Source organism: Dermochelys coriacea, chromosome 2 (assembly GCF_009764565.3).
Source record: "Dermochelys coriacea isolate rDerCor1 chromosome 2, rDerCor1.pri.v4, whole genome shotgun sequence".
NCBI classification, from domain to species: domain Eukaryota; kingdom Metazoa; phylum Chordata; order Testudines; family Dermochelyidae; genus Dermochelys; species Dermochelys coriacea.
The window spans coordinates 236886320-236913319 of NC_050069.1; the positions used below are offsets into that span (position 1 = coordinate 236886320).

At 42.3% G+C, this 27000-nt stretch overlaps 1 protein-coding gene across 1 annotated transcript in view; it reads left to right on the forward strand.

Moving 5' to 3' along the window:
• GPR158 (G protein-coupled receptor 158) overlaps window positions 1-27000 on the forward strand; it is a 329341-nt gene that overhangs the window by 218089 nt on the left and 84252 nt on the right. The window lies entirely within an intron of this gene.

Sequence of the window (27000 nt, forward strand, 5' to 3'; positions counted from 1 at the left end):
GTTATTTTTAAACTGATTTTATTGACAAAGTTTTAAAACCATAAGCAATTTGGTGATAAATACAGATATCAAAACTGTGTACATACTAGGTAAGTTAATACAATTATTTTAATGTACTGTGTTCAGCAAGTGCTCTTAACTTTTTGGTATTTGTAATAATTCCAAGTGCAGGAAGTACTCAGACAGCTGCAGCGGCACAGGAGCTAGCAAACAGAGCTCTCAACAGGGGAGTTTGAGTGGGAGTTTGAAAAGGGAGTTTGTATTGTGGTGCTTGTTTGGGGCTTGCTTTTGCTGTGGGTGGTGGTGTTTTGGTGTGGTTTGTGTTTCCCAGATTAACAGAATTTAGGTGGGAAGGCGATGACAGATACAGAGGCAGCTGTGGGAGTGACTCCTGTAGTGGAAGACACATTGAGGATGACTGGATGTGGAAGCTGTGGTATGTACATGATCCTGGAGGGGGAAACCGGTAAGAGTTTTTTCTGCATGAAATGCCGTCTGATAGAGCTGATGGAGGAAAAGATCCGAGGTTTGGAGATGGAGGTGGAAAGTCTGGTTGAGTTTAGGAAGGGGTTTGAGCAGATGATGGAGCAAAGATATGAGGTATCTGAAGGGAAAAGCTCAGACTCACAGATGGAAGCAGGGCTGGGGAATTTTGAGGGGAGACTGGGTGAGGAAAGTGGTCAGCGGAAGCATGTGACTAAAAGAAGCAGGCAGAGGAAAAGACGGGCTAGTGAAGGAGAAATAGATCTTAGGAATAGGTTTGCAGAGTTGGAAAATGAAGAAGGGGCTCAGCAGGTACTTGTTGAAGGTGGAAGGGTAAGGAAGAAGAGAAGAGAGGCTAGTCCTATAGGAAAAGGGGAAGAGTCAAGGGAGACTACACCAAATATGAGCCCCAGGAGGATACAGGATGGGTTGAAGAGGATTATAAGGGAAAATAAGAATGGAAAGAACTTGCAGCCAGAGGGAACAGGGGAGAGACTGGAGAATAGCACCATCACCAGGAAAAGGCAGGTCTATGTGATTGGGGACTCTTTATTGAGAAGAATAGACAGGCCTGTAACTAGAGCTGATCCAGAGAATAGAAGGGTGTGCTGTCTTCCGGGTGCTAAGATACGGGATGTAGACCTGAGGTTGAAAAGGATCCTAAAGGGAGCGGGAAAGAATCCCCTAATTATCCTTTATGTGGGAACAAATGATACGGCTAGATTCTCACTGGAAAGTATTAAGGGAGACTATGCTAGGCTGGGGAAGATGCTTAAGGAAATTGAGGTTCAGGTGATCTTTAGCGGGATCCTTCCTGTTCCTAGAGAAGGGCAACAAAGGTGTGACAAGATTATGACTGTCAACAGATGGCTTAGGCAGTGGTGCTATAAGGAGGGCTTGGGGATGTATGGCCACTGGGAGGCATTCACAGACAGAGGACAGTTCTCTCGGGATGGACTTCATCTCAGTAGGGAAGGAAATAGACTTCTAGGATCAAGGCTGGCACAACTGATAGAGAGCTTTAAACTAGGAATTAGGGGGAGGTGGTTGGGAGATGTCCAGGAAATCTCCACGCCAGATTTTAGCATTGAGAGGGAAGAAGACGAAGTAAGAAAGGATACATCCGTGGGTAGGAGAATGTATATAAGGAGCGAGGGCGGTGTGGATACTAGTCTAATAGGTTATACTGGCTGTAGAATGACTGTGCCTAATAGGGTACAAAATGTGAGCGAGGCCAAACAGCAAAAATTAAGATGTTTGTACACCAATGCGAGGAGCCTAGGTAACAAAATGGAGGAACTAGAGCTACCGGTGCAGGAAGTGAAACCAGATATTATAGGGATAACAGAAACATGGTAGAATAGTTGTCATGACTGGACTACAGGTATTGAAGGGTATGTGCTGTTTAGGAAAGACAGAAACAAAGGTAAAGGTGGTGGAGTAGCATTGTATATCAATGATGAGGTAGAATGTAAAGAAATAAGAAGCGATGAAATGGATAAGACAGAGTCCGTCTGGGCAAAAATTACATTGGGGAAGAAAACTAGTAAAGCCTCTCCTACGATAGTGCTTGGGGTGTGCTATAGACTGCCGGGATCTAATCTGGATATGGATAGAGCCCTTTTTAATGTCTTTATTAAAGTAAATGCTAATGAAAACTGCGTGATCATGGGAGACTTTAACTTCCCAGATATAGACTGGAGGACCAGTGCTAGTAATAATAATAGGGCTCAGATTTTCCTAGATGCGATAGCTGATGGATTCCTTCATCAAGTAGTTGCTGAACCGACTAGAGGGGATGCCATTTTAGATTTAATTTTGGTGAGTAGCGAGGACCTCATAGAAGAAATGGTTGTAGGGGACAATCTTGGTTCAAGTGATCATGAGCTAATTCACTTCAAACTAAATGGAAGGATTAACAAAAAAATAAATCTGCAACTAGGGGTTTTGATTTCAAAAGGGCTGACTTTCAAAAATTAAGGAAATTAGTTAAGGAAGTGGATTGGACTGAAGAACGTATGGATCTAAAGGTAGAGGAGGCCTGGGATTACTTTAAATCAAAGCTGCAGAAGCTATCGGAAGCCTGTATCCCAAGAAAGGGGAAAAAATTCATAGGCAGGAGTTGTAGACCAAGCTGGATGAGCAAGCATCTTAGAGAGGTGATTAAGAAGAAGCAGAAAGCATAGAGGGAGTGGAAGATGGGAGGGATCAGCAAGGAAAGCTACCTAATTGAGGTCAGAACATGTAGGGATTAAGTGAGACAGGCTAAAAGTCGAGTAGAGTTGGACCTTGCAAAGGGAATTAAAACCAATAGTAAAAGGTTCTATCGCCATATAAATAAGAAGAAAACTAAGAAAGAAGAAGTGGGGCTGCTTAACACTGAGGATGGAGTGGAGGTTAAAGATAATCTAGGCATGGCCCAATATCTAAACAAATACTTTGCCTCAGTCTTTAATAAGGCTAAAGAGGATCTTAGGGATAATGGTAGCATGACAAATGGGAATGAGGATATGGAGATAGATATTACCATATCTGAGGTAGAAGCGAAACTGAAAGAGCTTAATGGGACTAAATCAGGGGGCCCAGATAATCTTCATCCAAGAATATTAAAGGAATTGGCACCTGAAATTGCAAGCCCATTAGCAAGAATTTTTAATGAATCTGTAAACTCAGGAGTAGTACCGAATGATTGGAGAATTGCTAATATAGTTCCTATTTTTAAGAAAGGAAAAAAAAGTGATCCGGGTAACTACAGGCCAGTTAATTTGACATCTGTAGTATGCAAGGTCCTGGAAAAAATTTTGAAGGAGAAATTAGTTAAGGACATTGAAGTCAATGGTAAATGGGACAAAATACAACATGGTTTTACAAAAGGTAGATCGTGCCAAACCAACCTAATCTCCTTTTTTGAAAAAGTAACAGATTTTTTAGATAAAGGAAATGCAGTGGATCTAATTTACCTAGATTTCAGTAAGGCATTTGATACCGTGCCACATGGGGAATTATTAGTTAAATTGGAGAAGATGGGGATCAATATGAACATCAAAAGGTGGATAAGGAATTGGTTAAAGGGGAGACTGCAACGGGTCCTACTGAAAGGCGAACTGTCAGGTTGGAGGGAGGTTACCAGTGGAGTTCCTCAGGGATCGGTTTTGGGACCAATCTTATTGAATCTTTTTATTACTGACCTTGGCACTAAAAGTGGGAGTGTACTAATAAAGTCTGCAGATGATACAAAGCTGGGAGGTATTGCCAATTCAGAAAAGGATCGGGATATTATACAGGAGGATCTGGATGACCTTGTAAACTGGAGTAATAGTAATAGGATGAAATTTAATAGTGAGAAGTGTAAGGTTATGCATTTAGGGATTAATAACAAGAATTTTAGTTATAAGTTGGGGACGCATCAATTAGAAGTAACAGAAGAGGAGAAGGACCTTGGAATATTGGTTGATCATAGGATGACTATGAGCTGCCAATGTGATATGGCTGTGAAAAAAGCTAATGCGGTTTTGGGATGCATCAGGAGAGGCATTTCCAGTAGGGATAAGGAGGTTTTAGTACCATTATACAAGGCACTGGTGAGACCTCACCTAGAATACTGTGTGCAGTTCTGGTCTCCCATGTTTAAAAAGGATGAATTCAAACTGGAGCAGGTACAGAGAAGGGCTACTAGGATGATCCGAGGAATGGAAAACTTGTCTTATGAAAGGAGACTTAAGGAGCTTGGCTTGTTTAGCCTAACTAAAAGAAGGTTGAGGGGAGATATGATTGCTCTGTATAAATATATCAGAGGGATAAATACAGGAGAGGGAGAGGAATTATTTCAGCTCAGCACCAATGTGGACACAAGAACAAATGGGTATAAACTGGCCACCAGGAAGTTTAGACTTGAAATCAGACGAAGGTTTTTAACCATCAGAGGAGTGAAGTTTTGGAATAGCCTTCCAAGGGAAGCAGTGGGGGCAAAAGATCTATCTGGTTTTAAGATTCTACTTGATAAGTTTATGGAGGAGATGGTATGATGGGATAATGGGATTTTGGTAAGTAATTGATCTTTAAATATTCAGGGTAAATAGGCCTAATTCCCTGAGATGGGATATTAGATGGATGGGATCTGAGTTACCCAGGAAAGAATTTTCTGTAGTATGTGGCTGGTGAATCTTGCCCATATGCTCAGGGTTTAGCTGATTGCCATATTTGGGGTCGGGAAGGAATTTTCCTCCAGGGCGGATTGGAGAGGCCCTGGAGGTTTTTCGCCTTCCTCTGTAGCATGGAGCATGGTTGACTTGAGGGAGGCTTCTCTGCTCCTTGAAGTCTTTAAACCATGATTTAAGGACTTCAATAGCTCAGACATAGGTGAGGTTTTTCATAGGAGTGGGTGGGTGAGATTCTGTGGCCTGCACTGTGCAGGAGGTCAGACTAGATGATCAGAATGGTCCCTTCTGATCTTAGTATCTATGAATCTATGAATCTAAGTACTATAGAGAGAATATTGCAGATACACTAAATAGTGATATTTTTAAAAAACGGCGGGGTATGGGGGAAGGGAATAATGGAAACTTTCTAAGGTTGCCTATTGTATGTTCCCAGTTGAACAGAATATCAAAAGCTGGAAACTAGGTCCTCTATTGTACTTAAAAATGACAAAAATGTCAAGTTTGTTTATAAAGAACAAAGACTGAATTTATCTAGTGCTTTCTGGAGTTTATTACAAAGCAGGGGAGTTATTTTAATGTTTTATTAAATATCTCTGAAATTGTGTGACATCTGGAATACCTTATGTTTGAGAATGTGTTATTTATATATTGTAAGTGTAGTGTAAGTTTGGGAAGATGTGTTGTTATTTATATAGTGTAAGTGGGTAAAATATGGAACAATATAGTTCTGGTTCTTTTAGCTGGAACACTTAATGAATCAGTTGAGTTTTCTGGAATTTTTGAAAAGGGAGAATCAAGATATTTTGGTGCAAGTTTTCGGTCATGCAGTCTAAGGCCTAAGGAGTGGACAGAAGAAAGAAGGGTGGAAGTGGACGAAGCGGGAAGAGGATAGGAATCAAGAAGTGATGGAGGAGGAAATAGAGTTAGAGACTGCTTTGAATATGGTTATGTTCTAATTTATAGCTTTCCCCAGTGGTCAAATGCTTATATGGCTTTTACAGAGCTTCAGCTCATTAATGAGACACTGGAAAGCAAAACACCCAGGCAAATAGGTAAACATTTGCAAACATGCAGTACTAAAGGAGGGGTGATAAATGCCTTAATAAACCCAAATCCCTCTAGAGTTTGTTTTCTAAATTGTTCAAAACTGTGTTACATTTTTTACTTTTAACCTAAAAGAGCGTTTGTTAATTGCTAGGATAGTTTTATCTGGAATTTCATCTTTAATTTTGAGATTGTTAGACAGATTTTATTTTTTAATGTTTTTGCGTTACGGACATCACCATTAGAAACTAATGAGGAATATGTTAAGGCCAGTCATGCAGAAATATAATCATACTTAACACTTAATTAATGGTTCACATGTTCAGAGCATTGTACAAATGCTAATTAATTCTCACAATAACCCTTTGGGGTAAATAATTATTACCCCTCATTTTACTGGGGATTGGGTCTGTCTTCACTTATGTGAGAGCAGCACCCAGGTGCTAGAGGACAAAATTGAATCCCAGATGAGGAAGAGATGAAATGATTTGCCTAAAATCCCACAGCTAATCAGTGTCAGAGCTGGGATTTTAGAATATCAGACCCTTTCTGACTCCCAGCCCTGTGCTCATTGCTTTAGAGTTCATTGCCTCACAGTCTGAATGTCAATGAAACCAGTACTTTTGGTCAGAGATGTAATGCCCTTTCCACTCTCTAACACACAAGCTTATCCTCTTATCTCCTCCACTCAGACCATCTGTGTATCCCCTCTCTCTCCCTGACAATCCAACCTGTTCCCAACCTTGTACTCTGACCCCTTATAGACTTGCCCAGGGCTAGATTAAAGGGTAGGCACCAATAAATGTGGGTCTAGGGTCCCTACCACAGTAAGATGGTGAGTTCAGAATCCCTGCTTTAGTTTTAAAACAAAAATAATGTAAGCCTCCAGCCCTCATAGTTATGAAAAGAAGCTTCAAAGTGTGAACTGGGTGTAACTGCTGCAGTTAGGAGTGTTTGAATCTATAGAGAGCGTTCAGCAGAGGAAGGAAAGGCAGTCACAAAAGGTGGGTAAGAAGCCATTTGGCCCACACACCAGACCAGAGCAGGCCCCTGTTGCTTTTTTCTGGGTCAATTAGGGAAGCCTGCTACTCTCTGGGGACTCAACTGAAGTTTTTGCCACTGCTGTCGGGAGGAAGCCACAGTCATCAGTTCAGTGGGGCAGGACCTCACAGATCCTCAGGGTTTCTGGGGGAAGAAGGATGAGTTCCCTGGCTACTGCAGCTGTCACCTTCTCCAGCCAGGTAGGTGGGGTGCAGGTTGGTGCCCTACTACCCAACTAGAGCAGGAGGCCCTGTGATGCAGAGTCCCAGCTCCTGAGAAGGGAGTGGGGAGCATATTTGGCTGGGGGAAGAAGGAGGCAGAGATACTGCCACACTTCCCATCAGCCAAGGAGAGGAAAGACTCAGCTACTACCATCTCAAGCAGGAGGCTGGGCCAAAGTATAAGGGTGAGGCCATAGCAGAGAGTTCCCATGTGAAATATACCTAAAGCCCTAGCTTGGCTTAATTCATCCCTGACCTTGCTGTGGCTCCCATCTGCTCATCCTAGTCTTTCCCCAGCCTTTTGTCTTGATCCCAGATCTTCTCCAAGAACCTTGTGTCCTGTTGATTGTTGCATATCTAGGAATGAAGCCACACTGGCTACGAAAGCTCCAGCTAGTACAAAATTCAGCAGACATTGTGCGTAGTCACATGGGTTGCCATGAGTGCATTGCTGCAGTGCTCTACTCTCTGCACCAGCTCTGTATTGAACAGAGTCAAGTTCAAAGTCTGTACAGATTTTCTATGCCCTCCATGGGACTGTACCTGGTTACATAGGCACCGACTCTGTGGGTGCTCTGGGGCTGGAGCACCCATGGGGAAAAATTAGTGGGTGCTCTGCACCCATCGGCAGCCAAGCTCCCCTCCCTCACCTACTTCTCCCCCTCCCCCGAGCACACCACGTCCTCCCCCTCCCTCCCAGCGCTTCCCATGCCTCCACTGCCTAACAGCTGTTTGGTGGCGCTTAGCACTTTCTGGGAGGGAGGGGAAGGAGTGGGGACGCGGTGCACTCAGGGGAGGAGGCAGAGAAGAGGCAGGAAAGGTGCAGGAAGAGGAGGGGGAGGGGGAAGGGCCGGGTGGGGTCGAGCATCCACTGGGCAGAGGGGAAGTTGGCACCTATGCCTGATTACCTGACAGGTTGTTTCTCACTTTACAACAATGAGATCCCATGACAGCTACGTTCCACTGACAGTGAAACTCTGAACCAATGCAGGAGGCTTGTGAGATGGTGCTTTGAATGGAACTGGTCCTAGACTAAGTAACCCACTCTCATAATATATAATAATGACCACTACTCACTCATTTTGTTCAGAGCTAAATGCAAAACTCATGATCAAGCTTCCTCTCTGCAATAGTTCTATACTCCCACACACTCTCTGGTGGGGCTTTCTTTCTCCCTCACATACATAACTATGCTCTAATCAAGCTCTTACTCCTAGGCTGGGACAAATGAGAGAAAGATTGTTGTTTCTATTTTTAAATAAATGGAAAGCGGCTTAGATACCCTGGTAATGGGGGCCATCATAGAGCCTAGACCGATAAACGAACCATTATTTCACCAGCTTTAAGAACATACTTCTGTAAGCTCATGGTAGAATTCTGCTATGAAACCTTGTTAAATAGGGAGAGACTGCCACTCTGGGGTGTGAATTATGGGATGTGTGGATTCTTGAAGTGTGAATTAATGAGGTTCTGTTGTACATACACCATATCCAAGCCTGTGCTTGCATGAACCTTTAAGGAACACATAGCTGAATAAAAGATCGAGTGTGGGCTATAAAATGAGTGAATAACTTGTACCCAGATGGCACTCATACACATTTTAATTCATGCCAGATAGGTAGGGTGTGGGATATTGATTGTCACATCAGACCTAATTCACATATGTGCAGCTGCTGGTGTTCAACTCTTTTTCTGTTACATTGGATTTTTATTTATTTATAAAGGTCTAGGAATGTTTTTGTAATTCTGTGAATCAGAACAAATTTAAGGAATTAATAGCTCTGGGGAAAATGCACTTAAAACATTGAAACAGGAGCAGAATTGTTTTTATTTCATAATTAAGACTGCAGTGATAATTGTTCTTCATTTTATATGTCAAGTGGATATTTTGTAGCATGACAATTAGTGAAAAGCTCAGCTTCCACTTTTAGACTTCCTGCCTAATAGGTTAAATTTATTTATCAGACTTTTTACTGCTTGTTTAGTACATCGCCATATTGTGCTCAACCAGCTCCATGCAGCTCCCCCTCTCCACTACATCTAAGGAAAATGAAGATTCTGAATCTCCTACATTTATACCTTTCTTTGGCCTTGATTCTCCTTACATAGAACTGAGCTGGTTGTGGGTCCCTGATTGAAAGACATCTGGGTCCTTTTAAGGACTGGACATTCTGCAGCTCTGTTCCACCTTCCCCCATCACCCTGTGCCTACCCTCCCACCCCAATGTGTCAAACACAACTCCTATACAAACCTTTCTTTCCCTTCGATCAGGAGTGGTGGGGGACTGGCACAGGAGGCACTGGAGATGACTCTGCCAGCTTTCCACTGCGTGGCAGTGTCCCTGCACAGTCAATATAAAATTCTGCCTATCTCCAACCAGTTTAACGCCACTTTGTGCTACCTGTATTTTCCAGGTAGGGACCACAGTTCAGTAATGCCTCACATACACCTCTGTTGAAATCCTGTTCTTGCTTTCATATCCTTTCACCTTGACCATTGTAAATTTCTTAGCTAGGGTACCTCCTCTCTCACTGGCCAAGGACTTATGCCACACAATTGCTCCACTAAATAACTCTATTGACTCTGTATTCACTTCAGGGTTAGGTTCAAAACAGCCTTCCTTATTTTTAAACCCACCTCTATAGACTTGATCATAAACCTGTTTGTGTCCCTTTATTCCCCACTCCTTATGCTCGCCTAATACTGGTTAGCACAATACTTCTGTGTCAGTGAGAGCATTCTCCTTTGCACTCCTGATATTTAGAGTGGCCTTCCTGCATCTCTGACTTACTCAATCTCCATTCATGTGAAAACAAACCATAGTTTGTTACCCTTTGCATGTGTCTCCTACTTTTTCTCACCAGCTGTTACTGTTTTCATGTGTAAATTCTATGATCTGTTCAACAGGCAGTGTCTTTAGTATGTCCAAATGGCTGCCCTCAGTGAGAAAAATAGTAGGCTACTTTCTACCTGCGAGTGGAGTTACTTCCTCTCGCTCAAATGGATGGAGATTTGAGCTTTTAGAACCAGGTTCAAATAAAACTTCAGGGCCACATTTTCTAGTGTTCAGCACTCGGCCAGGGCCAAATAATCAAAGGAGTCCAACACCCAGTAGCTCTCATTGTGGCATTTATGGCCAGATTTTCAAAACATTGCAATTTTTGTAATCTTGGATGCTTATTTTAGGTAGGGTTTTAGGGGATGGCTTTTCCTGCCCTGGTCCCTCTCTGTCCTGGAGAGAACAACAAAGAGAGTGCAAAACAAAACCTCCCCACAGATTTGAAAGGATCTTCTTCCCTTATTGGTCCTTTTGGTCAGGTGCCAACCAGGTTATTTGAGCTTCTTAATCCCTTACAGGTAAAGGAGGGATTTTATGTTACCCTTAGCTGTAATGTTTATGACACTCACACTTTGTATTCTGCCTGACCCTGGACCTCCATGAGAGGGCCAGGGAAGCAGAGATGCTAGGAAAGGGATTTTCTTAGTAGGGCTTCAGGAGGGACACATGAAAAACCAGGTAGACTTCCAGGGATTCTGGCAACTGGAGTCAAAATGTTACCAGGTTGACTTGTTCAGCAAGTATTGATGATCTATTTTGGCAGATGGGCAGGAAGATCTGAGATGTTTAGCAGACAGCCAGACCTGTCAACCCACTCTTAGTGTCGATGCAACTTGGTGATCTTGGTCACCATAGTGTTTGTATGTTTCCTTGATGGCTTCCAGATGCTCTGTAAGTTCCTGGTATACTTGATGAAGGTCGGTAATGAGGTCTGTCGCAGCAGAAACTTCCAAGTCTGCAGGTGTGATTAAATGGAGACAATGGTGAAAATGGACTGTGTCAGATGGAGGCATGGATGGAGTTACTATAAGCAAATTAATCCTAGGGCAGGAGACTGACCCAGTCATCTTAACTATATTAAGGAAAGATCAAAGGTATTGCTTGTGGATTTACCTGCACTGTCTGTCCATTGATCTGTGGGTAGTAGGCTGAGGAGGTGAAAAGTTTAGTTCCTAGGAGTTCATGCCAGAACCAGGAAGTGAATTGTGGGCTGTGATCAGGCGCTATTCTAGTTGGCAATCCGTGGAGCTGAAAAGCATGGTTTAGGAAAATGCAGGCTATTTCCTAAGCATTGGGGAGACAGCAAAAAAGAAATAAGGTGTACTACCTTAATGAGAAGGTAAACAGCTACCAGGATGATCATAGAATCTTGGGAGCAAGGTATTTCTACAATGAAGTCCAATGGGACCATGGACAAGGGTTGAGGAATGGTAGGCAGAGGCTGGAGTAGGCTGAGTGCTTGAATGTGTGGGCACTTGCTCACACAGCAAAGGTCATAGGAACTGATATATTTTTTCCATGTTAGTACTCTCCCATGATCACCAGTAACTTCATAGCATCAAGTGTAGGGTCTGAACTGTGGCCTAGAGGTCTGGCCGCTTGTGTGGCATGGCACTGTCAGTACAGATATGGGGACCTGCATGAAAACCTCCTAAGCTTACTTTTACCAGCTTAGGTTAAAACTTCCCCAAGGTACAAACTATTTTACCTTTTGCTCTTGCACTTATCGCTGCCACCACCAAACGTCTAACAGGGATATAATTTGGAAAGAGTCCATTTGGAAACGTCTTTCCCCCCCAAAATCTTCCCAAATGTTACACCCCCCCTTTCCTGGGGAAGGCTTGATAAAAATCCTCATCAATTTGCATAGGTGACCACAGACCCAAACTCTTGGATCTTAAGAACAATGAAAAAGCATTCAGTTTCTTAAAAGAAGAATTTTAATAGAAGAAAAAGTAAAAAGAATCACCTCTGTAAAATCAGGATGGTAAATACCTTACAGGGTAATTAGATTCAAAACATAGAGAGTCCCTCTAGGCAAAACCTTATGTTACAAAAAGACACAAAAACAGGAATATCCATTCCATTCAGCACAGCTTGTTTTCTCAGCCATTTAAAGAAATCAGAATCTAACGAATATCTAGCTAGATTACTTACTAAGTTCTAAGACTCCATTCCTATTCTGTCCCCAGTAAAAGCATCACACAGACAGAGAGAGAGGCTTTGTTTCTCCCTCCCCCCAGCTTTTGAAAGTATCTTGTCTCCTCATTGGTCATTTTGGTCAGGTGCCAGTGAGGTTATCCTAGCTTCTTAACCCTTTACAGGTGAAAGGGTTTTTCCTCTGGCCAGAAGAGATTTTATATTCCTTCCCTTTATATTTATGACAGGCACATTCTTAACATTTTCAGTCCTGACAGACCTTCTGGAATGTAAAGACACTTCCTACCATCCAGTAGACCATTGTGCAAGTGGAAACCTGAACTGAATGGGATGTCAGAAGTATCAAATGTTGACAGATTTTGGCTGCTTGTGAGTCTTCATGGAATAGAGACCGAATAAGAGACATCAAATCCTGGGTTGTGGTTCCATGAATAAAATTAATGGTCGTAGCACAGTATTTTGGGGAGTCTTGTTGCTGCTGTGTATTTGTCCTTGTGGGAAAGGGCATCTGCTTTCCCATTTCATGACCCAAGGCAGCAGGTGATGAAATGAAGTGGCAAAGAAAAATGACCCATGGATCTAGATGTTGATTCAGATTATGGGCCATTTGAAGATATTCTAAGTTCTTGTGATCTGTGAGGACCTGGACTGGAGACTGAGTTCCGTCCAAAAGATGTCTCCATTCTTTGAATGCCCTTTTAATTGTAAGCAGTTCCTTGTTCCAGATATTGTAATTCTTCTCAGCTTAGTTTATGTGAATAATACAGACAAGGATGGAGCTGGTTTCAGGAGCCTGCATTTTGCAAAAGTACGGCCGCAATTACGAAGTTCAAGGCATCTCCTTCCACAGTAAAAGATTTGGTGGGATCTGTGTGCACAAGAACAGGAGCTGAAGTGAAGGCTTTCTTTAGCTAATTGAAGGCAGACTGTACTTCCACCAACCAGACAAAGCCAAGCCATTTTTCGAGGAGCACAGTTATCAGTGCTACAACTGGGAGAATTCTTTAGTGAAGCACCAATAAAAATTGGCAAATCCAAGAAACCACTGGATGTCCTTTACATCCTTTGGGATGCTCCACTGAATGATGACAGATGCTTTCCATGGGTCCATTCTCAGGCTGTCAGTGGAAATTATATAATCAAGGAACTCGATAACGTCCTTGTTAAATTCACATTTCTCTGATATAAAGGTGATGCTGCCAGAGTCTGTGAAAGGCAAGGCAAATGTGTTGCTCATGTAGCTTCTGGTTATCAGAGAAGACAAGAATATAATCTGACCAGGAGTTGGTGGTGATGGGGGATTTCAACTACACAGACATCCTTTGGGAAAATAATAGAGGGGTGCACAGATTATCCAACAAGTTTTTGGAATGTATTGGAGACAATCTTTTATTTCAGAAGGTGGAGAAACCTACTGATGGAGAAGCTGTTCTAGATTTGATTCTGACAAATAGGGAGGAACTGTGAGGAACAGAATGTGACAGAGAGTCTGCCGATACTGATCAAGCCCTCAGACTGCTATCCCTTCATTCTTCTCCACATGGGCACCAATGATACTGCCAAGAATGACCTTGAGTGGGTCACTGCAGACTATGTGGCTCTGGGAAGAAGGATTCATAGATTCATAGATACTAAGGTCAGAAGGGACCATTATGATCATCTATTCCGACCTCCTGCTCAACGCAGGTCACAGAATCTCACCCCCCACTCCTGCGAAAAACCTCTACCTATGTCTGAGCTACAGAAGTCCTCAAATCATGGTTTAAAGACTTCAAGGAGCAGAGAATCCTCCAGCAAGTGACCCGTGCCCCATGCTACAGAGGAAGGCAATAAAGGAGTTTGAGGTGTAAGTAGCGTTCTCATCAATCCTCCCTGTTGAAGGAAAAGGCCCAGGTAGGGACCATCGAATTGTGGAAGTAAATGCATGGTTACGCAGGTGGTGTTGGAGAGAGGGCTTTGGATTCTTCAATCATGGGGTATTGTTCCATGAAAAAGGATTGCTAGGAAGGGATGGCATCCACCTAACGAAGAGAGGGAAAAGCATCTTTGCAGGCAGGCTTACCAACCTAGTGTGGAGGGCTTTAAACTAGATTCACTGGGGGATGGAGACCTAAGCCCTGAGGTAAGTGGGGAAGCAGAATATCAGGAGGAAACACAATGAGCAGGGTGCAGCAGGGGAGGCCTCCTGATTCATACTGAGAAAGTAGGGGAATTGGCTAGTTATCTTAGGTGCCTGTAGATGAACTCAAGAAGTTTGGGAAACAAGCAGGAAGAATTGAAAGTCCTGATACAGTCAAGGAACTAAGATGTGATTGAAATAACAGGGACTTGGTGGGGTAACTCACATGACTGGAGCATTGTCATGGATGGCTATAAACTGTTCAGGAAGGAAAGGTGGGGGAGAAAAGGTGGAGGAATTGCACTATATGTAAGAGAGCAGTATGATTGCTCAGAGCTCCAGTTTGAAACTGGAGAAAAGCCTGTTGAGAGTCTTTGGGTTAAGTTTAGAGGCGAGAGCAACAAGGGTGATGTCATGGTGGGCATCTGCTATAGACCACCAGATCAGGGGGATGAGGCGGATGAGGCTTTCTTTGGACAACAAACAGAAGTTTCCAGATCACAGGCCCTGGTTCTTATGGGAGACTTCAATCACCCTGCCATCTGCTGGGAGAGCAATACAGCAGTGCACAGACAATCCAGGAAGTTTTTGGAGAGTGTTGGGGACAACTTCCTGGTGCAAGTTCTTGTGGAACCAAGTAGGGGCTGTGTTTTTCCTGACCTGCTGCTCACAAACAGGGAAGAATTGGTACGGGAAGTAGAAGTGGATGGCAACCTGGGCAGCAGTGATCATGAGGTAGTAGAGTTCAGGATCCTGACAAAAGGAAGAAAGGAGAGCAACAGAATACGGACCCTGGACTTCAGAAAAGCAGACTTTGACTCTCCCAGGGAACTGATGGGCAGGATCCACTGGGAGGCTAATATAGGGGAGAATGGAGTCCAGGAGAGCTGGCTGTATTTTAAAGAAGCCTTATTGAGGGTGCAGGAACAAACCATCCCGATGTGCAGAAAGAATAGCAAATATAGCAGGCGACCAACTTGACTTAACAGCAAAATCTTCGGTGAGCTTAAACATAAAAAGGAAGCTTACAAGAAGTGGAAACTTGGATGGATGACTAGGGAGAAGTATAAAAATATTGCTTGAGCATGCCGGGGTGTAATCAGAAAGGCCAAAGCACAATTGGAGTTGCAGCTAGCAAGGGATTTGAAGGGTAACAAGAAGGGTTTTTACAGGTATGTTAGCAACAAGAAGAAGGGAAAATGTCGGACACTTTCTGAATGGGGGAGGCAACGTAGTGGCAGATGATGTGGAAAAAGCTGAAGTACTCTATGCTTTTTTTGCCTCGGTTTTCACAGAAAGGTCAGCTCCCAGACTGCTGCACTAGGCAGCACAGTTTGGGGAGGAGGTGAGGAGCCCTCAGTGGTGAAAGAACAGGTTAAGGACTATTTAGAAAATCTGGACATGCACAAGTCCATGGGGTTGGATGCAATGCATCCGAGTGTGCTGAGGAAGTTAGCTATGTGATTGCAGAGCCACTGGCCATTATCTTTGAAAACTCCTGGGAATTGAGGGAGGTCCTAGATGACTGAAAAAAGGCAAATATAGTGCCCATCTTTAAAAAAGGGAAGAAGGAGAATCGGTGAACTCCAGACTTGTCAGCCTCACCTCAGTCCCTGGAAAAATCATGGAGCAGGTCCTCAAGGAATCCATTTTGAAGCACTTGAAGGAGAGAAAAGTGACCAGGAACAGTCAACCAATCTGACCAATCTGATTGCCTTCTTTGATGAGATAACTGGCTCTGTGGATATAGGGAAGGTGGTGGACATGATATATCTTGACTTTAGCAAAGCTTTTGATACAATCTCCCACAGTATTCTTGCCAGCAAGTTAAAGAAGTATGGATTGGATGAATGGACTATAAGGTGAATAGAAAGCTGGCTGGATTGTCAGGCTCAACGGGTAGTGATCAATGGCTCAAGATCTAGTTGGCAGCTGGTATCAAGCAGAGTGCCCCAGGGGCCGGTCCTGGGGCTGGTTTTGTTCAACATCTTCATTAACGATCTGGATGATAAGATGGATTTCACCCTCAGCAAGTGGTGCTGGAGTTATTGGCACCATCCCAAAAGAGGAAGAAATTGCACTGGGAGTCCACCGACAGGGAGGCTGGTTTCTGCTCTGGCACTGTCTGTGTTAAGGGGTCCTCTGGCCTGGCCTACGTTCCTGATCCCCAAAGTGTGTATTAGCCCTTGTACATACCTAGCCAGTTTGGGGGCAGTACAGATAATCAGCAAAATAATAAAAGCTGAATAATGTGATGGTGCCACTTCTGAGGTAAGTCAAAAAACCACATGGAAACTCAATCCAGGAAGTATCCTCAGCAAAGCCAGTCATATATGCCAGTTCATGTGGTTAGAAAAAATTATGTCCTTTGTTCTGCCTTTCCTGGAGTATATGGTGCAGTACTACTTTTAAAAATGCACTGATTTTTTATTAATGCTGTTTGGAATACCAGAAAAATAAATTGTATGATGTAACAGTTCTTCATGGTTTCACTGGCACCAATACAAAAATAGAATATATTAATTAGAGAGGACATTAAAAGGAGTTCCCATGGTCCCACAGCATGGCTGTGCAAATCTTGATTGGCGCAAATTAGAAAATCAGTTTTGTTGCTGTATGTGACAAGGTGGGGATTTGGAAACCCTGAAGGTCAGGATTTCTGGTATAAACAATTCCAAGGAGAAAAAAAGTTGGATAAAATTCAATGTGAATTTTAATGTGTTTTGTCAGGATAGGAGCACGCAAAGTACATAATAAAAAAAAGTCAAACTGCTTGTAGTTATTTGAATTGTGAAATATGTAATGCTGTCAGAACATGTTGTGTGATTTTAAAATGGCACTTGCTAGATTTGTCAGTGGGACTGGAGATGCTTGTGTTATGTATTTCCATTCTTTCGTGTTAATTAGTCCCACAAGTTTTTCTTAAGTGAACGGACATTTGTGATTGTGAAGGTCGCTGTGGTACCAAGATCAAAAACCATTCCATTCATTTGCAGGTCTAGAGGTAAAGTGTGGAATTCTGGAATTTGATTGTCACAGTTCAGGGAAACTGCACCTGTATTTCCCCTCCATAGGCCAGCAACAGCACCCACGCTAGGCTTCCGGCTTCCCAGCCATTGCCTCTCTTGGGTGGAGACACATGTTTCTCTCCCTTCTGACTAGATTATTTCCAGCTGAACAGTTCTGTCTATACTGTGACCTCCCCAGCAAAAGACAGTCTGCCTAATCAGGCCTGCTTCATTTCTCGCCTCAGAGATGGCAAACAATGTAATTGCCACAGTTATCACACAGCTCTTTATAAGCAAGGACATTTATTAAGGTTAAAGCATTACAGAGAAAACATACTAAAACAAGAAAAGAACCTACATGCATAAGAATAAGCTTACCAGAGATCACCCCCTCACTCCAACAAGGGCTCTGGCTGGTGAGCCACACACACTCATATCCCTCACAGGTTTTTTCCTGTGGTCACCAGTTCATAACAGCTTCAACTCAGAACCAGCCCTTTATGGCTCTGTAAATTGCTTTTTTATCCGGTTTGGGTCTTTGAAGCCACCATGAATAGGTAATCAGTCAGACAAAGGTCCCCTCTCAGGATGAAGCTTCAAAAGGCTGAGTTCTTGCATAACCAGATGAGGTTCATTTGCATACATCTCGCCCTAGAAATTTCTTGGGAAATGCAGTTAATTTTTAAAAATTCATTTTTGTCTTAATCCATTGTTAATAGATTCCTTTGACACTCACAACACTGTCCAAGGTTTTCATTAGTCAGGTGTCCTAGACAAGTTAAATACAATCCCACAATAAGACACAAACATTTGCATTTTTAATACAACGAGCTCCTAAAATACGTTAACTTAATTCAGTAAGGTTTGTCCAGGATATTACAGGAAATTGCTATAACTTTCCCCATGATTCCCTGTACTAACTTTCAATTTTTTAAAAAAGCCCAATTTGGACAGTCACATGCCTGTAGGTGTAAAAAATTTTTATGCTCACCCAGCAGCCAATTGTGTGTATAGAGGGAAGGAGAGTAAGACAGCAATGTTAAATTGTGTGGAATTAATGACCAATGAATTGAACAAACCACCATGTTAGGTTTTCACTGGACTTTTGATTTTAAGCCACACTCTTAGACTGTTGGTCTGGAGGGAACATGGGGTTCAGTCTTCAACTCAGAAATGAAAGTAAGCTGGTACAGTCCAGTACGGTGTACCGGTAAGAAAATGGTCACCGGTACACAGCTGACAGTACCAGCAGGGCTGCTGATGGGGTGGCGGAAGGGGCAGCTGCCCTGGGGCCTGGCAATTTAAAAGGGCCCGGGGCTCCCAGCAGCGGACAGAGCTCCGGGCCCTTTAAATTGCTGCCGGAGCCTTGGACAGCGTGGGCCGGACGGCGCTGAAAGGCTGGCTGGGGGTGTCTGGCTGCATCCCCACTCCTGGCCCCACCCTTTCTGCCCAAGCCCATGCCCCTTCTGGGGGCCCAGAGCCGTGCCCCGCCACTCCACCTTGCCCAGGACCCCGGCCGCCCTGTGTACTGATAAGTCCTTTAAGTTACTTTCATCCCTGCTTGCAGTCCCTAATCCAGTGAAACTAATCAGGTGATGAAGGGCTTCCACAATGGTCTTTAAGGTCCTGGTTCTTTACTCATGTGAGCAATTCTGCTGAAGTCACGCACATGAATAAAATTACTTGCATGTCTAAGTGTTTTCAGGCCCTAAATTTAGTGTTTTTCCTTAAATGCTTTATTATAAAAAGTACAACCTGAAAAGTTATAGTATCTCCTCCTAAAAGCAAGAGTAAAATATTTAATTAGAGGGTTTTACTTTAAAAAAAAAAAAAGTTAACTATTTAAGGTGAGTTAGTAAAAGAAGACAGCACTGGAAGTAAAGAGCGGTTATGCACAGTGTAAACAATAATACATGCACAAGTTACAGATGTGATATTTTTTGAAGAATAAATAGCTTGGAGATTTGACTTCTGATCACAGAAGGTGTTGACATGCAAGTGATCAAAGGGCTGGGATGTGGGTGAATTTACAGTGCGCCTTTTCCAAGAAAACACATTTAGGGCTGGGAATAGACTGTTACACATTTTATTGCTGAAAGGTTCTTCTATATAGTACTTTTTATTAACTTTGTGGATCTCTTTAAGACATGGAAATGTGAGCTGTTGTCTCTGTTCTCTTTTTGGCAGAGATAAAAGTCAGCTAGAAGCAACAGCAATAGCCTTCTTGGACTCAAGTATGAATAGATCAAATTTAGCTTTCTTCAGATGAACTGTAATTGTATAAGCAGTATTTAGTTCATGGAGTTTTCAGTTTTTATCACAGAAGCTTTAACTTATACAAAAATCAATCAAAAGAAAAGGCAATGTGCAGGTCAGACTAGATGATCATGATGGTTCTTTTTGGCCCTAAAGTCTGAGTCTATATTGGTAAAAACACTAATGTGATAGGGCACTCATAAAAACATTGACAGTATACTGTTTGTTCAGGGAGTCAATATTTTTCTTTATTATAGATGGAACTGGAGTGAATAACCGTTTGTTTGATTCCGAGGCTGAATTTATTATTTTCCAGAAAACTTTCACTCAGCTTTAATTATAGAAAAGGTGTAGAATTGAACTACACCCGAAACATTTTGATGTATATCTGAATGCTCTTAGAGGTGAATACGTTGAATAACATACAGCTTCTACAGTTTTACCTGATATGAAAATAATAAAAACTGTAAGCAAATTTGAAAGTCTTATCAATAAAGCACAATTATTGATCCCCAAGACTTCTAGTGAGAGGTTATCAGTTGTTGAGAGAGAAGTTCTGTTCATTCTGTTCTACTTAAAAAAAAATCAATCCATCTCTCCACCTGCATTTCAATGTAGCTAAAGGTATATTTATATTTTTACCACCGAATGTCCCTACTTATTGTTTATAAGTTTAACTTCCATACATGAGACCCCAAGGAGAGTCCTGGAATCTGTAGACAAAAGAAAGGTCTGGGACAGTTTTAAAAGTCTTAATGTATTAAGCTATCCTGATCAGATCGATAGAAATTTCAGCTGTTGTCTGGTTATTTAGCTTAGGGTTGTTAGTGATCTTCATCAATAAATGTCTGAAGGAAAATAATAAAAATGGAGGCATCCTATGCCTGAGGGAGCTGTTAGAATCAGGCACTAGGATGCTATCACCAAGCTTTTTATTCACATTATTAAATACAGATTTGAATCCAGATTATCAGAGGCAAATGGCTAGTATGGTAATTCACTATGCCACAGAGCAAAGATTTATATTTTAAAGGTAAGACATTGATTTGCTATGATGCGTGGAACTGGATAATGAAATCTGATATTATACCCTAGCAGCCAGTATTAATGAATTTCCACCTCACTTGACAGAAAACTTGGAAAAAGAATAAATGAGGGTCAGAAAAGTGGAACTAAACTGAAAGATGGAGCCTGCTTTGAAAAGCCTGTACACTGTTATGTATAAAGAATAGCCGACATGCAATCTTTTCCTTCCTTGGCCCTCCTTCCTCAGCACCCCCCACATATAAATGTATTAGAAGTATCTTGTAACAATCTATTTGTTGTAAGAACAGTGTACTGTACAGAGCAATTGTTGTGGTTGACTCCAGTAGAAATTAGAGATGCAACTTGTTACAATATATGATGAGAAAAATCAATGCTAATGTCTTTTCCATTGGGGAACTTTTTTCCATCAAAGATCAGGCTGGCCATTGTCAGTATTGGTCTATGTGCTTAAAATCCAGAAGATACAAAGGGTGGTGGGTTAGCAGTTGCTAATGCCAGTGTCTAGAGCTGAAATTTGACATCACAGCATTCACTGTGCAAGCAAAATGACTTTGATAAGAAGCATAAAGTCTTCTGTCTAGAACTTCATAAAGCGTTATGTTAACACTGTTTTTAAAAATGAAAAGTTTTATTACATTTTTAAATTTTCCCCATGATACCTTTCTGTGGTGAGGGATGCTCCAGATTTAAACTAATGTTTTTCATTAAATCCCAAGGTCAATAGCAACCTACTCTAAATAAGATCAGGTGCAGTACTATAAGTATCTTCACAAACAGTACTTGTAAGTAGTTGGGTAGAGAATAAGTTCTGGGACTCTAGAGAACAGTCCATTCTATGGACTCACAAAGTAGCTTGTTACTTATAGAGAAAAACTAGCAAGAAAACTAACTACCCAGAACCTTCTGAGAGAGTAAACAAGTTTACTTTTTAAAATAGAGGATGCAGTATGAAATTTCTGAAACCATCTGTAAGCCACAGTGTTCTATTTTGTGGATATGAATATGGATAGCAAAATTACCCCACCTCAAATGTGTGTTAGTTTGAAATACTGGTCTAATTTTGTTAATCGGTGACAGGAGTTGGTAGAACTAGTCGATAATTTAAATGTCTACTTTTGCTGGTTACTGAAAGACAATAAGGGTACGTTGAAACTCCTCTCAGTTCTGGGCTTCTCTTCCTCTCATTATGGACCCACTGGGTTCTCACAATAGGAATGTCATAGGCTGTGTGGCAACTGGACAACTGCCATTGGCACCAGAAAAAACTAAGCTGTTGTTTGAAGTCATAGTCCGTTTTTGACTCCAGAAGAGGTGGATGCACATTTCCAAGATATTTCCCTATTAGTCAGCTGAGAGAGATGTTTAAAATGACAGTTGGCCAGTGTTTAAAAAAACGTAAAGCCAGAGGGGCCAATAGGTGAATAATTTCCCATTGGACTAACTAAGCTGACTAACTACAGTCAGACATTCATAGATTCATAGATACTAAGGTCAGAAGGGACCATTCTGATCATCTAGTCCGACCTCCTGCACAGCGCAGGCCACAGAATCTCACCCACCCACTCCTACGAAAAACCTCACCTATGTCTGAGCTATTGAAGTCCTCAAATCGTGGTTTAAAGACTTCAAGGAGCAGAGATGCCTCCCTCAAGTGACCCGTGCCCCGTGCTACAGAGGAAGGCGAAAAACCTCCAGGGCCTCTCTAATCTGCCCTGGAGGAAAATTCCTTCCCGACCCCAAATATGGCGATCAGCTAAACCCTGAGCATATGGGCAAGATTCACCAGCCACATACTACAGAAAATTCTTTCCTGGGTAACTCAGATCCCATCCATCTAATATCCCATCTCAGGGGATTAGGCCTATTTACCCTGAATATTTAAAGATCAATTACTTACCAATATCACATTATCCCATCATACCATCTCCTCCATAAACTTATCAAGTAGAATCTTAAAACCAGATAGATCTTTTGCCCCCACTGCTTCTCTTGGAAGGCTATTCCAAAACTTCACTCCTCTGATGGTTAGAAACCTTCGTCTGATTTCAAGTCTAAACTTCCTGGTGGCCAGTTTATACCCATTTGTTCTTGTGTCCACATTGGTGCTGAGCTGAAATAATTCCTCTCCCTCTCCTGTATTTATCCCTCTGATATATTTATAGAGAGCAATCATATCTCCCCTCAACCTTCTTTTAGTTAGGCTAAACAAGCCAAGCTCCTTAAGTCTCCTTTCATAAGACAAGTTTTCCATTCCTCGGATCATCCTAGTAGCCTTTCTCTGTACCTGCTCCAGTTTGAATTCATCCTTTTTAAACATGGGAGACCAGAACTGCACACAGTATTCTAGGTGAGGTCTCACCAGTGCCAGGTATAATGGTACTAAAACCTCCTTATCCCTACTGGAAATGCCTCTCCTGATGCATCCCAAAACCGCATTAGCTTTTTTCACAGCCATATCACATTGGCAGCTCATAGTCATCCTATGATCAACCAATACTCCAAGGTCCTTCTCCTCTTCTGTTACTTCTAATTGATGCGTCCCCAACTTATAACTAAAATTCTTGTTATTAATCCCTAAATGCATAACCTTACACTTCTCACTATTAAATTTCATCCTATTAGTATTACTCCAGTTTATAAGGTCATCCAGATCCTCCTGTATAATATTCCGATCCTTTTCTGAATTGGCAATACCTCCCAGCTTTGTATCATCTGCAGACTTTATTAGTACACTCCCACTTTTAGTGCCAAGGTCAGTAATAAAAAGATTCAATAAGATTGGTCCCAAAACCGATCCCTGAGGAACTCCACTGGTAACCTCTCTCCAACCTGACAGTTTGCCTTTCAGTAGGACCCGTTGCAGTCTCCCCTTTAACCAATGGGGAGACATGAAGTTATATCTGAATGAAATATACCATCCTTATTTAGGTAGTGGTTTTACAGTGTTTCAGGCCCATGATTAAAAGAATGTTGAACAAAGACTGTTCAAACTCAGAAGAAATTATAGATCTCACTGTGGTTTTTTTCATAATTTCTGTGGGGGTGCATAGAATAATAGAAGATTAGGGTTGGAAGAGACCTCAGGAGGTCATCTAGTCCAACCTCTGCTCAAAGCAGGACCAATGCCAATTTATCATCCCAGCCAGGGCTTTGTCAAGCTGGGCCTTAAAAACCTCTAAGGATGGAGATTCCACCACCTCCCTAGGTAACCCATTCCAATGCTTCACCACCTTCCTAGTGAAATAGTGTTTCCTAATATCCAACCTAGACCTTCCCCACTGCAACTTGAGACCATTGCTCCTTGTTCTGTCATCTGCCACCACTGAAAACAGCTGAGCTCCATCATCTTTGGAACCCCCTTTCAGGTAGTTTAAGGCTGCTATTAAACCCCCTCTCGCTCTTCTCTTCTGCAGACTTAAACAAGCCCAGTTCCCTCAGCCTTTTCTCATAAGTCATGTGCCCCAGCCCCCTCATCATTTTCATTTCCCTCCGCTGGACTCTCTCCAATTTGTCCACATCCTTTCTTTAATGGGGGGGGGGCGCAAAACTGGATGCAATACTCCAGAAGTAGCCTCACCAGTGCCAAATATAGGGTAATAATCACTTCCCTCAATCTGCTGGCAATGCTCCTACTAATGCAGGCCAATATGCCATTAGTCTTCTTGGCAACAAGGGCACACTACTGACTCATATCCAGCTTCTTGTTCACTGTAATCCCCAAGTCCTTTTCTGCAAAACTGCTGCTTAGCCAGTCAGTCCCCAGCCTGTAGTTTTCAGAGTAGCAGCCGTGCTAGTCTGTATTTGCAAAAAAGAAAAGGAGTACTTGTGGCACCTTAGAGACTAACAAATTTATTTGAGCATAAGCTTTCGTGAGCTACAGCTCACTTCATCGGATGCAGTGATGAAGTGAGCTGTAGCTCACGAAAGCTTATGCTCAAATAAATTTGTCAGCCTGTAGTTGTGCATGGGATTCTTTCGTCCTAAGTGGAGGACTCTGCACTTCTTGTGAATCTCATCAGATTTCTTTTGGCCCAATCCTCCAATTTGTCTGGGTCACTTTGGACCCTATCCCTACTATCCTACTATCTGTGAACTTGCTGGGGGTGCAATCCATCCCATCATCCAGATCATTAATGAAGATGTTGAACAAAACTGGCCCCAGGACCGGCCCCAGGGCACTCTGCTTGATACCAGCTGCCAACTAGACCTTGAGCCATTGATCACTACCCGTTAAGGCTGATGATCTAGCCAGCTTTCTATCCACCTTATAGTCCATTCATCCAATCCATATATTTTTAACTTGCTGGCAAGGATATTGTTGGAGATTGTATCAAAACCTTTGCTAAAGTCAAGTGTGACGGGGCAACGCCAGATGGCTATAGAAAAGTAGTGGGAGATAGATATATTAGCTCCAGGCTAAACAAATCCCTGGTACCAGGATCAGTGAAATGGCAGCTGCTCCAGGTCAATTAAGACACTTGGGGCCAATTAAGAACTTTCCAGAAGGCAGGGAGAAGGCTAGGTTGATTGGGCCAATCAGGGGCTGGCTGAAACTAGTTAAAAGCCTCCCAGTTAGTCAGGTGGGTGTGCATGTCAGGAGCTGTGGGAGGAAGTTACGCTGTTGGAGAGACTGAATCACCCCATATCAGGCACAAGGAAGGAGGCCCTGAGGTAAGGGTGAAGTGGAGCTTGAGGAAGTGAGGGTTGCTGTGGGGGAAGTAGCCCAGGGAATTGTAAAAGGTCAGCTATCATAGCTGATACTATTAGGGTCCCTGGGCTGGAGGCCGGAGTAGAGGGTGGGTCTGGGCTCCCCCCTCACCTTTGCTCCCTGATTAATCACTGAGACTGGGAGACAACAGAGACTGTGCAAGGAAGGATAACTTCTCCTCACCTCCCTCGCTGGCTTATGATGAAAATGGCTCAGTAGACTGTGACCCTTGTCTCTAGAGAAAGAAGGGTTACATGGAGGGTCACAGTGAGCCTCTGAGGCTAGCGAAATCTGCCAGGAAATGCGGGACCCACGGAGACAAGGACAGAGCTTTGTCACACAAGGTATATCATGTCCACTGCTTTCCCCATATCCACAGAGCCAGTTATCTCATCAAAGAAGACAATCAGGTTGGTCAGGCATGACTTGCCTTTAGTGAATCCATGTTGACTGTTCTTGATCATCTTGCTCTCCTCCAAGTGCTTCAAAATGGTTTCCTTGAGGACCTGCTCCATGATTTTTCCAGGGACTGTGGTGAGGCTGACCAGTCTGGAGTTCCCTGGGTTCTCCTTCTTCCCTTTTTAAAAGATGGGCACTATATTTGTCTTTTTCCAATCGTCCGGGACCTCCTCCGATCGCCACGAGTTTTCAAAGATAATGGCCATCAGTGCAGTGTTAATCCGTTAGATGAGCGAGGGATGTTGATGCTGTGTAATCTCTGTTGTATTTTGTTGAATTTAATTTGATAAATATAGCATGATATTGGAAAAAGGGAAAGATAGTGGGAAGAAAAAAGTAGCTAATTTTGGCTTTATAAAATTAAGGTCCAGTAAAAAGGCTAACACACACTCATGAAAAATCATTTAAAATCTGTCATAGATAAAAAAAATGAAGAAACTAAACAGTGTAAAAATAGAAATAAGTCAGATGTGGGACCTATACAGTAATAATGTGTTGGTTCTTTTTTCTTCTTTCTCCTGCCATGTTATCTTCTATACATGCAATCCAAAGACATCTACAAAATCATTAATTCTAAGTGAAATCAACAGTTCTGTAGCTGCCAAAAAAATAAATAAAATAAATTAGATGTGTCTCACTAATCCTGACTAGTCTCCTTCCCCCCCCCCACATAAGGTAACAAAACCTTATTGTTACCTTGTGCTCCCTGTATTCCTTGTGTCTGTCTGTATTCTCCTGTTGTTTCTTGTTTTATACTTAGATTGTAAACTCTTTGGGGGCAGTAATGGTCTTTTTGTCATATTTGGGCAGTGTCTGGTACAATGGGGTCTTGTTGTGTTAATTTTGATGGAATAAATAGGCCCAGAGAGTCAAAGGTTTTAATGTGACCCTATCACTGTACATCACTAAGCAGTTAAACAATGTTCAGGGTTTTGAGTACAGAGACCTCAGCCTACTAAGTCCCATGGCAACAATGACCATTAAATTTTTTATAACCTTGTATTAAAGATACAGAAAAAGAAGGAAAAACAGTTAAATCATTTAACATGTGAATTATTAAATAAAGCTTTTACTTTAACAATATCCCTTACTCCCTTTCCCTGTAGATATGGAGAGTTTTTACAGGGAAAATCCCCTGGTATTACAGATGGTAATAACTGTTCTATTTGGGGAAAAGAGAAAAAGTTCGTTGAGATGGGCTGGAGCCGTTGCTGTTGCTGCTGCTGCTGTTAAACTCTGATCTTGTTTCCTTTAAAACTAAACAAGACAAACACACAAAAAGGGGAGAGAAAAGAATAACAAAGATGGAAAATAAAGCTTGTGTCTGGTGCTGACTCTGACTTGCCTTCTGGCTGCTGGAGATATATTGGCACAGCACATGCTCTTATTAACCACTCGGACACCTATCAAACATTTACCAGCATTGGACTGTTTAGGGTATTGTTTTTAGCTTG